Below are 13,842 nucleotides of genomic sequence, written 5' to 3'. Positions count from 1 at the left end.
GTGTCGTCTCTGGCGAGGGGCAGGCCACCTCCGCCCTGCATGCCATGGCCCTCCTGCAAGTATGTCAGGCCAAGGCACTGAAAGAACTGCACATGGGTAATCCTGATCCCGATGTGATGCAGGATCTGTGCTCAGCAAACGACCTTGCTCTCCGGGCGACGAAGGTCATGGCGCAAGCACTCGGGCAGGCGATGTCCATCTTGGTGGTCCAGGAGCACCACCTGTGGCTGAATCTGGTCGAGATGTGGGACGCCGACAAGGCTCGCTTTCTCAATGCTCCCATCTCCCAGATCAGCCTATTCAGCAACACCATCAAGGACTTTGCCCAGCTGTTCTTGGCGGTGAAGAAGCAGACTGAGGCGATACAGCATATCTTGCCCTGGTGCGGCTCAAGATCCCGTACCCCGTCTGCTCGCCATGGGCATCCCCCTGCGGCGGCGAAAGCCCAGGCGGCTCTGCCACAGCCCGAGCCTAGTTCTCGTCCCCAGCGTAGAGCCCCCTGCAGGAAGCCGATGCCCCCCGCCTCACGACCAGGCACAAAGACCCGGAAGGCTCCTAAGCGCCCCTGAGATGGATGACCCAGGGAGGAAGATGTCCGCTGCTACCATGGGGCTGGTATCCAGACCACTCCGTCCCCCGGTGGAGGGCCAGGAGGACTCCGAGCGGGGTGTGGTACCCACATTTTCAAAAAAAGAGTTTCCTCACTCCTTGGGTCACATGGTTAGTGTTTACGACCGCCGTTATCACGGTGACCGGACACTGAGCACCCCCCGCCTTCGCATGCCCGACCGCACCACACTCACACCCATGGCCAGGCGGTTGTGACGAGTTACGAGGACGGTCAAAAAGTCCCTCCTCCCCTGTCACCGACCCCCCCCCCCCCCGACTGCGCAAATATGCGTTCCCCCCAGTGAGCCTACTTGCACAAACCCTGTGCAAGGGTAGGTGCTCCACAGGTGCCGGTTACTCCGGTAACCCCCTGTGATGTATTTTCCGTGGTACGGTCTCCCTGTCGGCAGACCCGCGTCTCCCTTGGGCAAAGCCCTCTCTACCCCCAGTCGCTGTGTTGTAGAGCTCCTCCCCTTCAAGGCAGGACCTACCACCGCGCCACTTCCATGTGTGGCTGGTGAACCCACGTGACGTATTGCCACATGTTACCTCCCCTTCGGGCAGGATGTGTTCTCCATGGGATCTTTTCCCCCTGAAAGAATAGGAAAGGGAAAGAACACCTTCCCCGATGCATATAATAGCATTAGATGGCCCCAGCCGAATCTAATACTCTGTGGAGAAAAACATAGAGAGAAAAGGCCGTGGCTGGCGCGGCCTGCTCCAATGCTAGTTATGTCGCTTCCCCCCCTCTGGGATGTGGTGAACTACACGACGTCTTGTGGGGCATTGGGGGAGGTTACGTGCAGACTGATGCACCTGCTATTATGCACGCAGAGCTTGCTTGCACCTGCATCGGCAGTTCACGTAACACGGTCGAGCTGTTGTGGTGTTTTTCTATAGGGACCCCTAGTGTCACTACATCGACACAATGTCGAGTGAGTGACAGAAGGGGAACATCTCGGTTATTGTTGTAACCTCCGTTCCCTGATGGAGGGAATGAGACATTGTGTCCCTCTTGCCACAATGCGGTACTATCCACTGAAATGGCCGGGACCTTGTCTTGGCTCCTCAGCACAAAACCTGAATGAGTGGTTGCGAGCCAGCTCCTTTTAATACCCGTATGTCCGGGGGAGTGGCATGCAAATTCCACTCACCAATTCTCATTGGCTTTTTCTCAAAGATTAGAGGTGTTTGGAGCTCCCAAGGGCAACCCTAGTGTCACTACATCGACACAATGTCTCGTTCCCTCCATCAGGGAACGGAGGTTACAACAGTAATTGAGATGTTTTTTATGTGATCTGAATTATTAGATTTGTCTAATGTTGGATTAATGATTATATTGAAGTCTCCTCCAATGATGACTGTTGATTGTGAGAAGTCATTAATCAGTGAGAAAATAATTATGAAAAAACTCTGCATTATCTATGTTAGGACCATAAATGTTAGCAATGGTCATATATTTATTATACATAGAGATGATAATGTAGCCCCCCTTCTGGGTTTGATATCAAAGTGCTTTTGATAATTGGTATGTTTTTATTGACAGGATTGCGACTCCTCTCTTTGTGTTATAAGAAGCTGAATATATTTGTGTATATTGTGAAGTTTTATGTTTTTTATGTTCATGTTCAAGTAAGTGTGTTTCTTGTAGTAGGCATATGTTTGCATTTAGTTTTATAAGTTGATTCAATACCTTCTTTCTTTTTATCTATGAATTGATGCCTCTCACATTCCAACTAACACATTTTATTTGTGCCATTTAATCAGTAGGATAGTGCCTTTTTTCATGCTACTTCAGTCTTCTCTTTTCTGTTTGACACTTGCACATAACTTTCATTCCCCAGTTAGACAGAGTGATACTTAGCATGTATAGTAGACCAGATCTTAGCTGACAATTAACACAGGACAAACATGTCATAGAAGAATTGAACATAAAAGTAAGATATGCAACATACATAGAAAATGAAGTGGGAAGCATGCATTGAGGATGTGACAGCTGGATAATAAATTGTTCAGTGTTTTCTAAACATATTCTTTACTGGCGACATGATAATGAAGTATTACCGTGTTATATCCAAGTGGTATCGATGTCTCTGTATAATTATCCATTTATATATAACTTGTCCACAGAGAGCAATACTCGTTTTCCCTCATTTGTATGATTGGTATTAGTCTTTTCCGTCTTTCTTGAATTTCTCATGGATTCTGATCATTGATCCCGAAGTGCGTTCCCCGCAATTATTTGCCTTTGCTTTCTACAAGTTCTTTCTGTTTGTAATGTTCAAATTTTGAGACTATTGGGCGGGGTCATTTGGTATCAGTGTTTTGGCTGTTTTTGTATCTGAGGCGGTGGATACGGTGAAAGGAGATTTTCTCAATGGTTGCTTTAGGGATCTTTAGAGCTGACTGCATGAATTATTTAATCTCTTCTTCAGGGTTATTGTCATGTGTATTTTGTTGATTCATATCTTTTATTTTGAAATGTTTAGTTCCTGTTTCCTTTGTCATGTGATTCCTGTTTTCCCTCCATGTTCATGTAGCATGCTTTCATTGGTTTATTGTTTAATTATCTTGTTAGAGTTCTGTTTGATCATTGGTTTATGTTCTCCCATGTCTTGTATTTAAACCCTCATGTTTTCCATTGTCCTTTTTCAAGTACTGAATGTATGTGGCTGTGTTTCGTTCTAGGCAAGTCACACCATGTTATGTTTATATCAAGTCAAGTTTTAAGTCTAGTCATAGTCAAGTTCATGTTTATGTTTTATGTTTCACGTTTGTAGTTAGGGTTACTGGTTATCACGTTTGTAAATAAACTGCACTTGGGTTCTTCATCTTCACATCATTGTCTTTGTCATCGTTAGTGCCAACATCGTTACAGTTATCTTGTGTTTTTTCAGGTATACCTGTGAAAATTGGGTTGTCTCGCACACTACGACACTGTAGGTCAAGTATGGTTTCTTTCATTGTTTTGTTTTCCATATAAATTTTGTCAATTTGTGTTGTGAGAGTTGTGATTCTTGTTTGCAGTTCATTGTTTTCCTTTTGCAGCTATTCTATTTGTGAATGGACATCTTGGCACAAGAGTTCGAGAATTGCCAGTTTGTTATTTATTGACTCCAGTAAACTCACCTCTACTGTTACTATGTTGCTGGAAGAATCTGATTCCGTAGAGTATTCCCGACATGCATGCTTTTTTTGAGGTTGGGAGATGGTGAGAAGTCAGATAAAGTAGTTGTCTATAAAGCTTTCTAGAGTCTCCAATTCTTCTGTGGCTGACATGGTTTGGATGTATTATTTTGTCCAGAATTATGTGAAATGTAAGAAGAAGGGGAAAATGGTAGTTCCCTATCTGCCACTCACTCGACGTTGTGTCGATGTAGTGACACTAGGGGTCACTCTTGGGAGCCCGAGACACCTCTGATCTTTGATAAAAGGCCAATGAAAATGGTATTTGCATGCCACTCCCCCAGACATATGGGTATAAAAGGAGCTGGTATGCAACCACTCATTCAGATTTTCTCTTCAGAGCCGAACGGTCATGCTTTCTGAGCTGAATTCCCACGACTGTTCATTCACCTCTGCTGGATCTGATGGCGCATTTCAGCGGCTTCTCCCTCCTCTGCACTGGTGCACTGCAGAGAATGCCCCTGGGCGCTTCGGCAGAAATAAGCGTATATTCTCAAAAAGAGTATATTTCTCTAAAAGAGTATATTTCTCTAAAAGAGCGGCACATACGGAACGTCTTTTTAAAGATGCGTCTTTTTAAAGATGCCTTTCCTTCTGTGTTATTCCTGGTTGCGCTCGTTATCTCTAACCTTCTGACGGTCACGATCACTGTCTTTTATGCCTGGGCACTGCTCACGCGGAGACAGCGTTCGTGGATGGGTCATGTACTCATTGCGAGGACATGTAACAATGGCAACGGTGCTGTTGCGGCTTGCCTTCATATGAAAGCAAGCCACCCCAGAGGCTCCCCGCCTCGGTCCTTTTGCCCACGGGTATGAGGCCAGCGCAGCTAGCACTGGGGGCGATTTGGGGACCCCAATGGGACCGCCTCTGCCGGGTATCCCCCCGTGGACCTCCCATTCCCCAGAACGCTTGTCTGCCCCGATCGGGCTTCTGGATGAGTCCACCGGCTCGTCTCGTGGCGAGTTCGACCTCTTATTCGGAGCCCGTGAAAGTGATGACCTCTCGAGCGCAGCATTGGAGAGCGGGCTCATCCAGTTGGACGTGGAAGCCTCAGCTGGGCTCCTCCCACCCGGTCACAGGCTGACGTGGAGATGACGACATGCTTTCCCGGGCAGCCGCGAGCGTCGGGCTAGAGTGGAACCCTCCACTCTTCTCTGAACCCTCGCGGCTCAATGATTGGTTCCTGGGCTCACGGCGACGCTCAAAGCCATGCCCTGCCCCCATTCCTTTCTTCCCGGAAGTGCATGAAGAGCTGACAAGGTCGTGGGAGGCACTTTTTACTGCCCGGTCCCAATCTTTTCAGCTTCCCCGCCCTTACTACCCTCGATGGTGGGGCAGCCAAGGGCTATTCGGCAATCCCCCGGTGGATAAAGGCGCTCACGATGCACCTATGCCTGCAGAGCACCGCTACCTTTGTGCCCAAAGCCCCCATCCAAGGACTGTAGGTTTACATCGTCTCTGATGGCCAAGGCCTATGGTGCCGCTGGACAAGCCGCCTCCATCCTGCATGACATGGCTCTCCTGCAAGTCCGCCAAGGTACTAAAGGAACTGTATGAGGGTAGTTCCGGGATTGATGCAGGAACTGCGCTCGGCGACCGACCTCGCTCTGTGAGCGACGGAGGTCACGGCGCGGTCTCTTGGGCGGACGATGTCCACATTAGTGGTCCAGGAGCGCCACCTTTGGCTCAACCTGGTCGAGATGGGTGAGGCCGACAGGACACGGTTCCTTGCTGCCCCCATCTCCAAGGCTGGCCTATTTGGCTACACCGTCAAGGACTTTGCTCAGCAGTTCTCGACAGTGGAGCACCAGACGGAGGCTATCCGGCATATCCTGCCCGGCGCGGCTCAAGATCCCGCACCCCATCTGCTCGTCGCCAAGGGCATCCACCTGTGGTGACTGCACCGGCTCCGCTGCAGCCCGCCCCTTCGGCCCTGCCCCAGCATGGAGCCCACTGCAGGAAGCAGACGCCACCCGTCTCGCAGCCGCCAAGAACCCGTGAAAGGCTTCAAAGTGCCCTTGAGACGGGCGACCCAGGGACGAAAAAACCCGCTGCTCTGGAGCTGGTAAGCAGACCTCTCCATCCCCCAGTCAAAGGCCGGGAGGAGAATCTTTTTGTTACCTTTGCATTTAATTGCGCTGCATGCCCAAGTGGCTGCAGTACCCAGGAGTTCAGCAAGAGCGGTTTCCTTGTTCCCTGGGTTACGTATCCGGTGTGCACGGCCATCATCACGACCACCGCCCACCACTCTATTTGGCAGGTTTGGCGCTCCAGCGGCGGTCTTCCGCCCCTGAGCGCCCAGCTGTGGCACAAATCCGCCCCGATGTGACAGTCTCCACGGGTCACGAGGACAGGCCTCTTCCTCCCCCATCCCAGGCTGTTCCGGGGGTGGTCACAAGGAGCCAGGTAAGTGCTTCAATGTCTCTAGACTCAGCATGGCCACGACATGGTGTGTCACCTCGAGCTCCGCCCCGCCGCGAGGCCCCACCTGCCGGTACATCCGACAACGTTGTCCCTTTGGTCCCCCTTGCGCGGAACTTGGATGCGTGGCTTGCGCTTTCCTATCCGTCGTGATGGCTGGTCCGGACCGTCCGGACCGTCCGACTCGGCTATGTGATTCAGTTCGCCAGGCGTCCGCCCAGGTTCAGCGGTATCCACTTCACCTTGGTGAAAGACGAAACCGCTGCTATCTTGCGCGCGGAGATCGCTACCCTCCTATGGAAGGGTGCGATTAGAACCTGTCCCTCCGGCCGAGATGAAGAAGGGGTTTTACAGCCCCTACTTCATCGTACCGAAAAAAGACGGTGGGTTGCGGCCAATCTTGGACCTGTGAGTACTGAACCGGGCTTTACACAGACTCTCGTTCAAGATGCTGACGCAAAAACACATTCTGGCGAGTGTCCGGCATCAAGATTGGTTCGCGTCCTCCCTTTCGGCCTGTCCTTGTCTCCTCATGTCTTCACGAAAGTCGCAGAGGCAGCCCTTGCCCCATTAAGGGAGGTGGGCATTCGCATTCTCAACTATCTCGATGACTGGCTAATCCTAGCTCACTCTCGGGACATGTTGTGTGCACACAGGGACTTGGTGCTCTCACACCTCAGCCAACTAGGGCTTCAGGTCAACTGGGAAAAAAGCAAGCTCCTCCCAGTTCAGAGCATCTCTTTCCTTGGTTTGGAGTTGGACTCAGTCTCTTTGACGGCACGCCTCACAAATGAGCATGCCCAGTCAGTGCTGGCCTGTTTGAAGGCATTCAAACAGAAAACAGCGGTTCCAATGAAACTCTTTCAGAGGCTCCTGGGGCATATGGCATCCTCAGCAGTAGCCACCCCGCCCGGGTTGATGCATATGAGACCACTTCAGCACTGGCTTCAGACTCGAGTCCCGAGATGGACATGGCGCCGTGGGACACATCGCGTGGTCATCACACTGGTCTGTCACCGTCTTTTCAGCCCTTGGACCGACATCTCATTTCTACGGGCAGGTGTTACCCTAGAACTGGTCTCCAGGCATGTCGTGGTCATGACAGATGCCTCCAAAACGGGCTGGGGCACTGTTTGCAACAGGCACGCAGCCGCCGGTTTGTGGACGGGCTGTTGGCAAATCTGCCCGCCCTGTGGAGGTTTTGGCCGTTGATCCAGGGCAAGCACATGTTAGTTCAGACAGACAACACGGCAACGGTAGAATATGTCAACCGCCAAGGAGGTCTGCGCTCTCATTATATGTCACAACTCGCCCGCCGTCTCCTCCTCTGGTGTCAGCAGCACTTCAAGTTGCTGCGAGCCACTCACATCCCGGGTAACCTCAACACTACAGCGGACGCACTATCATGGCAGGTTACCCTCAGGGGAGAGTGGAGACTCCACCCTCAGGTGGTCCAGCTGATTGGAGTCGATTCGGACAGGCACAGGTGCACCTGTTCGCCTCCCAAGAATCCTCCCACTGCCCGCTCTGGTACGCCCTGACCGAGGCCCCTCTCAGCATAGACACACTGGCACACAGCTGGCCCCCTGGCCCGCGCAAATATGCGTTTCCCCCAGTGATCCTACTTGCACAGACCCTGTGCAAGGTCAGGGAGGACGAAGAGCAGGTCATCCTGGTAGCACCCTACTGGCCCACCCAGACGTGGTTCTCGGACCTCATGCTCCTCACAACAGCCCACCCCCCTGGCGAATTCCCCAGAGGAAGGACCTTCTTTCTCAGGGACGGGGCACCATCTGGCATCATCTGGAATCTCCATGTCTGGCCCCTGGACGGGATGCAGAAAACCTAAACGGTCTACCACCCACGGTGGTAGACACGAGCACTCAGGCTAGGGCCCCCTCTACGAGGCGCCTGTATGCCTTAAGTGGCGTCTGTTCGCTAAATGGTGTTCTTCCCAATGGGAAGACCCCCAGAGAAGCGCAGTTGGATCAGTGCTTTCCTTCCTGCAGGAGAGGTTGGAAGGGTGGCTGTCCCCTTCCACCTTGATGGTGTACGTTGCTGCCATAGCAGCACACCACGACGCAGTCGACGGTAAGTCCTTAGGGAAGCACGACCTGATCATCAGGTTCCTGAGAGGCACCAGGAGGCTGAATCCCTCCAGACCACGCTATTTCTATCAGCCTGTCTCTATCTTTTGGGTAGTTGACTTGTCCCCAAAGGTCCGTTCGATACTCATAACTATGTTGGGGGAGGTTACGTGTCAACCTGGTGTGCTGGCTACGAGGCACACAGTGGTCTGCCCGTCACACACCGCCAGTTCACGTAACACAGTTCAGCCAGTTGTGGCATTTCGTATAGGGACCCCTAGTGTCACTACATAGACACAACGTCGAGTGAGTGACAGATAGGGAACGTCCTGGTTACTTGTGTAACCTCTGTTCCCTGATAGTGGGAATGAGGTGTTGTGTCCCTCCTGCCACAACGCTGAACTACCCACTGAAATGGCCGGACCATGTCTCGGCTCCTCAGCATAAAATCTGAATGAGTGGTTGCATACCAGCTCCTTTTATACCCATATGTCTGGGGGAGTGGCACGCAAAACCACTCGTCAATTTTCATTGGCCTTTTATCAAAGACCAGAGGCGTCTCGGGCTCCCAAGAGTGACCCCTAGTGTCACTACATCGACACAATGTCTCGTTCCCTCCATCAGGGAACGGAGGTTACACAAGTAACCAGGACATTATACTTTGTTATTTGCTCGGTTGGATGTTTACTACCGGGGTGTCACCATCTTTGATCTCATCCGTCGTCTGGTGAGGTTCTCAGATTTCACGAATCCTCCCCCTCAACTTTTTTTTCCAAGAAAAAGTAATACGACTTTGAATCAACAAGGTAAATAAATTATGAAAGAATTTTTATTTTATGTGATCTATTATTTATGCATTGCAGGTATATTGTATGGGAGTGTGAATTGTTATGGTATGGATGGAAATACGAATATGCAAAGAAATCCAAAAATGAGAATGTGTATTATTGTTCAGAGATGTTACATAAACGATACACAGATAAACCTACACAAACACACTCCCAGCGTGCTTCTTTGTCTTCTATGCCACAGCTGTTTCTTACCCCATTTTCACTTTCGCTCCAAAGAACAGACACCAATCTTCACGCCACCAACCCTCACATGTGCCACACACATAAACAATGTGTGAAAGTATTGTTAGCGCTTCTAATCAGTGTTAATTACTCTACTTACTGACAGTTCCATCTGTTGAACAATAGCTCTGTTGCAAAACCTAGTGAGCTGCCTAACTGTACAATATTGGAGGGCATTACTGTTTGAAAGCTTGTTCAAAAGAGCTTTCCAACAGGTACTTCCTAAAAAACGCATATTTGCGCGGGCCAGGGGGCCAGCTGTGTGCCAGTGTGTCTATGCTGAGAGGGGCCTCGGTCAGGGCGTACCAGAGCGGGCAGTGGGAGGATTCTTGGGAGGCGAACAGGTGCACCTGTGCCTGTCCGATTCATCCAAGCATGAGTAACATTGATACACTAATTTAATTCCATACCAAAAAGTATAAGTACAAAATAGTGCAGTCTAATTAAAAATGTACTATTTCATCCAATATTTGTGCATGCTAAGCATTTTCTATACTTATTACAGTATTTAACCCAGTCTCATGACAAGTCGTAATAATAGTCTAAATGGCAAAATTGTAAGAAATCGTACAAGTTGGCTTGTACAATTTTTACTCCAATGATGTTATCAAATGATTTTTCCTGAGTTTCACCCCTAACCCAAACATAACCATTAAATCTAAGCCCTTACCCAAACTCTAAACCTAACCATGATTTTAATAAGGAAGAAAAGAAACATCAGGGTTTTGAACGAGCGCTCTTATGATTTTTCCTAAGTTTAACACCCAACCTAACCCTTAAACCTAACCATAAAGTCTAACCCCTTACACAAACTCTAAACCTAACCATTATTTTAATTGGAAAATCACTTTTGTGTACCAATGAAAAAAGAAAACATCAGGTTTGGAACGAGACGAGGGAAGCTTATTACATTTATTGACCTCAGTCATTTGAATTGCTTAAAAAAATATCAAAATCAAATCAAATCAAATCAAATCAAATCAAATCACTTTATTGTCACACAGCCATATACACAAGTGCAATGGTGTGTGAAATTCTTGGGTGCAGTTCCAATCAACATAGCAGTCGTGACAGTGATGAGACATATACCAATTTACAATAACATCAAATTAACACAACACAATTTAAACATCTGTTATACACATAATTACACTCAACAATATACAAATAATAACATACACTGTACAGTATACAATACGCTGTTTTTGACTTTGTTTTTTTGTTTTTTACTATATAGATACACATTATTCAATAAAAATTAAAAATTAAAATATATATATATATATATAAAAAAAAAAATATATATATATATATATATATATATATATATATATATATATATATATATATATATATATATAATGTACAGTATTGTACTGTATTGACATTCAGGCTGTCGGTTGATAGTCAGTTGTTAAGAGAGACATAATATAATAATAATATAATTTATGACAGGCCGGTGTGAGATATAAGAATAAGAGTAATAAAGTGCAGTGCTGATGTATATTGATCATGAGAGATCAAGAGTTCAGAAGTCTGATTGCTTGGGGGAAGAAGCTATCATGGAGTCGGCTGGTGCGGGTCCTGATGCTGCGATACCGCCTACCTGATGGTAGCAGTGAGAACAGCCCATGGCTCGGGTGGCTGGAGTCTCCGATGATCCTCCGAGCTTTTTTCACACACCGCCTTGTATATATTTCCTGGAGGGAGGGAAGCTCACCTCCGATGATGTGTTTGGCAGTTCGCACCACCCTTTGCAGTGCTTTGCGGTTGTGGACGGTGCTATTGCCGTACCAGGCGGAGATACAGCCAGTCAGGATGCGCTCTACAGTGCAGGTGTAGAACCGTGTGAGGATGTGGCGGTTCATTCCAAACTTCCTCAGCTGTCTCAGGAAGAAGAGGCGCTGATGAGCCTTCTTCACAACGACTTCAGTGTGGACGGACCATGTGAGTTCCTCAGTGATGTGGACACCCAGGAACTTGAAGCTGCTGACTCTCTCCACTGGTGCTCCGTTGATGGTGATGGGACTGTGTTCTCTGTCTTTTCTTCTGAAGTCCACCACAAGCTCCTTTGTCTTACTGACGTTGAGGGAGAGGTTGTGCTCCTGACACCGGTGTGTCAGAGTGTGCACCTCCTCTCTGTAGGCTGTTTCATCATTGTCAGTGATCAGACCTACCACCGTCGTGTCATCAGCAAACTTAATGATGGCATTGGAGCTATGTGTTGCCACACAGTCATGTGTGTACAAGGAATACAGTAGTGGGCTGAGAACACAGCCCTGTGGGGCTCCAGTGTTGAGGATCAGTGATGAGGAGATGTTGCTGCCTATTCTAACCACCTGGCGTCTGTTTGACAGGAAGTCCAGGATCCAGCTACACAGCGAGCTGTTTAAGCCCAGAGCCCGGAGTTTCTCATCTAGCTTAGAGGGCACTATGGTGTTGAATGCTGAGCTGTAGTCTACAAACAGCATTCTCACATAAGTGTTCTTTTTTTCCAGGTGGGAGAGAGCAGTGTGTATTGTAGATGCAATGGCATCATCAGTGGAGCGGTTGTTGCGGTAAGCAAACTGCAGCAGGTCAAGATTGAGTGGCAAGACAGAGCAGATGTAATCTCTGATTAGTCTCTCAAAGCATTTGCTGATGATGGGGGTCAGAGCAACAGGACGCCAGTCATTTAAACAAGTTATTTTTGATTGTTTTGGAACAGGCACAATGGTGGATGTTTTAAAGCATGTGGGGACTACAGACAAAGAGAGGGAAAGGTTGAAAATGTCCGTAAAAACACCAGCCAGCTGGTTCGCGCACGCTCTGATGACGCGGCCCGGAATACCGTCTGGACGGCTTTGCGGATATTCACCCGTCGGAAGGATCGAAATGAAAATCAAATGAAAGGTTAACAAAACAGACATCCCTACTCTAAACCAACACCTAAACCTAACCAAATGCGACATGAAAAGCACATTTTCTGAAGCAACCACCTCAATTCGTGTCGCTTCTATGGCACTTTTGTCTCATGTGTCAGCTTGCGTATTTGGCTAGGCTCAATCCTCGGTCTTCTGAGTCCAAAGTCCAACAGCTATTAGGTGACATGCCGTGCAAGCTAATCATGTTGGAATAAGTGTGTAAATGTAAGTGGGTCTGTAATACATGCATTAAAATGCATCGCTTTTCAAATGATGCATTAGAGTAAAAGAGCTTTGATATCATAACATAGCAGTCAGTGAGTAACAGTGCAAAAAATAAGTGTTTATAAAGTTTATATAATCAGCCGTTGTGTCACGGTCCGGTCACCTTGCCAGCTTGGGGTTCTGCCTGATGGTGTCAATGACAGTATCGGCCTGCCTCTGTGTTTTGTGAACCCCTTTTGTGTGAGTGCACGGGTCCGGTTGTTTGGGACCTCCGTGCGCGTTACCGCTGTGCGCTCTCCGGTGATGTCACTGTGGCATCATTGTCCCCTGTCTGTTTTTGTCAAAGCGTGTTTACGTTTTGCCATAATGTGTTTTCAGGTGCCGCTGGCATGCTGAATCAGTTTCAATGGGAGCCCTGATTGTTTCCAAGGGAGCGCTGATCATTACAACCTTCAGCTGTGAGCGACACCTGTCCCTTGTTTGTTTCCCTGCTTATTTAAATCCCCTCATGTGTCATGTTCGATGACGGATCATTGTTAGTTACTGTCAAATGCAAAGGCATTGTTTGCTGTCAAGTGTTAACTGTGCTCTCTTGTATAGCTGGAGCTTGCTCGCGTGTCTGTTTGTTACCTGTCTGTACAGGTGTGGTTACCCTCTCGTTTGCTGCCGCCTTCACCTGTACTGAAGCCCTATTCCTGTGGAGGACGATTCCTCGGTCTCTGCCCGCGTCTCGGGGGAGAATCTCGTCAGGGCTTGTTGTTTGTTTGAGACGAACTGTTTTTGTTGTTTAATATATCCTATTGAACTGTTTCCCTCTGCTCTTGGGTCCTGTTTCTACACCTCCCTGACATGTTGTACTCGTGATTTGTGTGAAAGGGGAAAAATTGCACAGTTGTTGTAGCTCCTCTAGTGTTAATTTTAACCAGGAAACTGCGGCGAAATGTAGAATGTTGCACGGAAATGTCAGTTAGAAAAACATTATTTATAGTAACATTCATTCTATGAGACTAAGTTTGTATGTAGGGCATTCCAATTCAGCCCCTTAGGAGGTTCCATTTTGGTTAGGATTCCTATGTTGGCAATAAACAGCAAGGCAGCTGACTCGGTTTGGGAAAAGCTGCGACAAAAACAGCTTAAACCAGCCTAAACTAGTTTAATGGTTTCCCAGTCAGGCCAAACTGGTTGGTCTGGCCAATTTTGCTGCTCTTAGAGGGGTTTTGAACACTTGACCAGCTGCCGAACACCTGAACACTAGCTTGGCCAGGCTGGGATACCAGCTAGACCAGTTTAAACCAGCTAAGATCAGCAGGAACAGCTACTGTAATGAGACCATCA

The 13,842-nt window shown here is 48.3% G+C and overlaps 1 protein-coding gene and 1 long non-coding RNA gene across 2 annotated transcripts in view; one reads left to right on the top strand and one right to left on the bottom strand.

Annotated features, from left to right (window-relative positions):
* Positions 1 to 13,842, bottom strand: part of LOC127421015 (ephrin-A3-like) — a 188,314-nt gene that overhangs the window by 48,749 nt on the left and 125,723 nt on the right. The window lies entirely within an intron of this gene.
* Positions 1 to 13,842, top strand: part of LOC127421027 (uncharacterized) — a 37,007-nt gene that overhangs the window by 2,219 nt on the left and 20,946 nt on the right. Inside the window, exon 2 of the long non-coding RNA XR_007893925.1 lies at positions 3,507 to 3,548. This is a non-coding gene — a long non-coding RNA (uncharacterized LOC127421027). The remainder of the gene's footprint in view (positions 1 to 3,506; positions 3,549 to 13,842) is intronic.

The sequence above is a fragment of the Myxocyprinus asiaticus genome, chromosome 30, assembly GCF_019703515.2.
Source record: "Myxocyprinus asiaticus isolate MX2 ecotype Aquarium Trade chromosome 30, UBuf_Myxa_2, whole genome shotgun sequence".
NCBI lineage: Eukaryota > Metazoa > Chordata > Actinopteri > Cypriniformes > Catostomidae > Myxocyprinus > Myxocyprinus asiaticus.
Note: the sequence above shows the minus strand (reverse complement) of the source record. Positions and strands in the feature narration are given on the sequence as shown.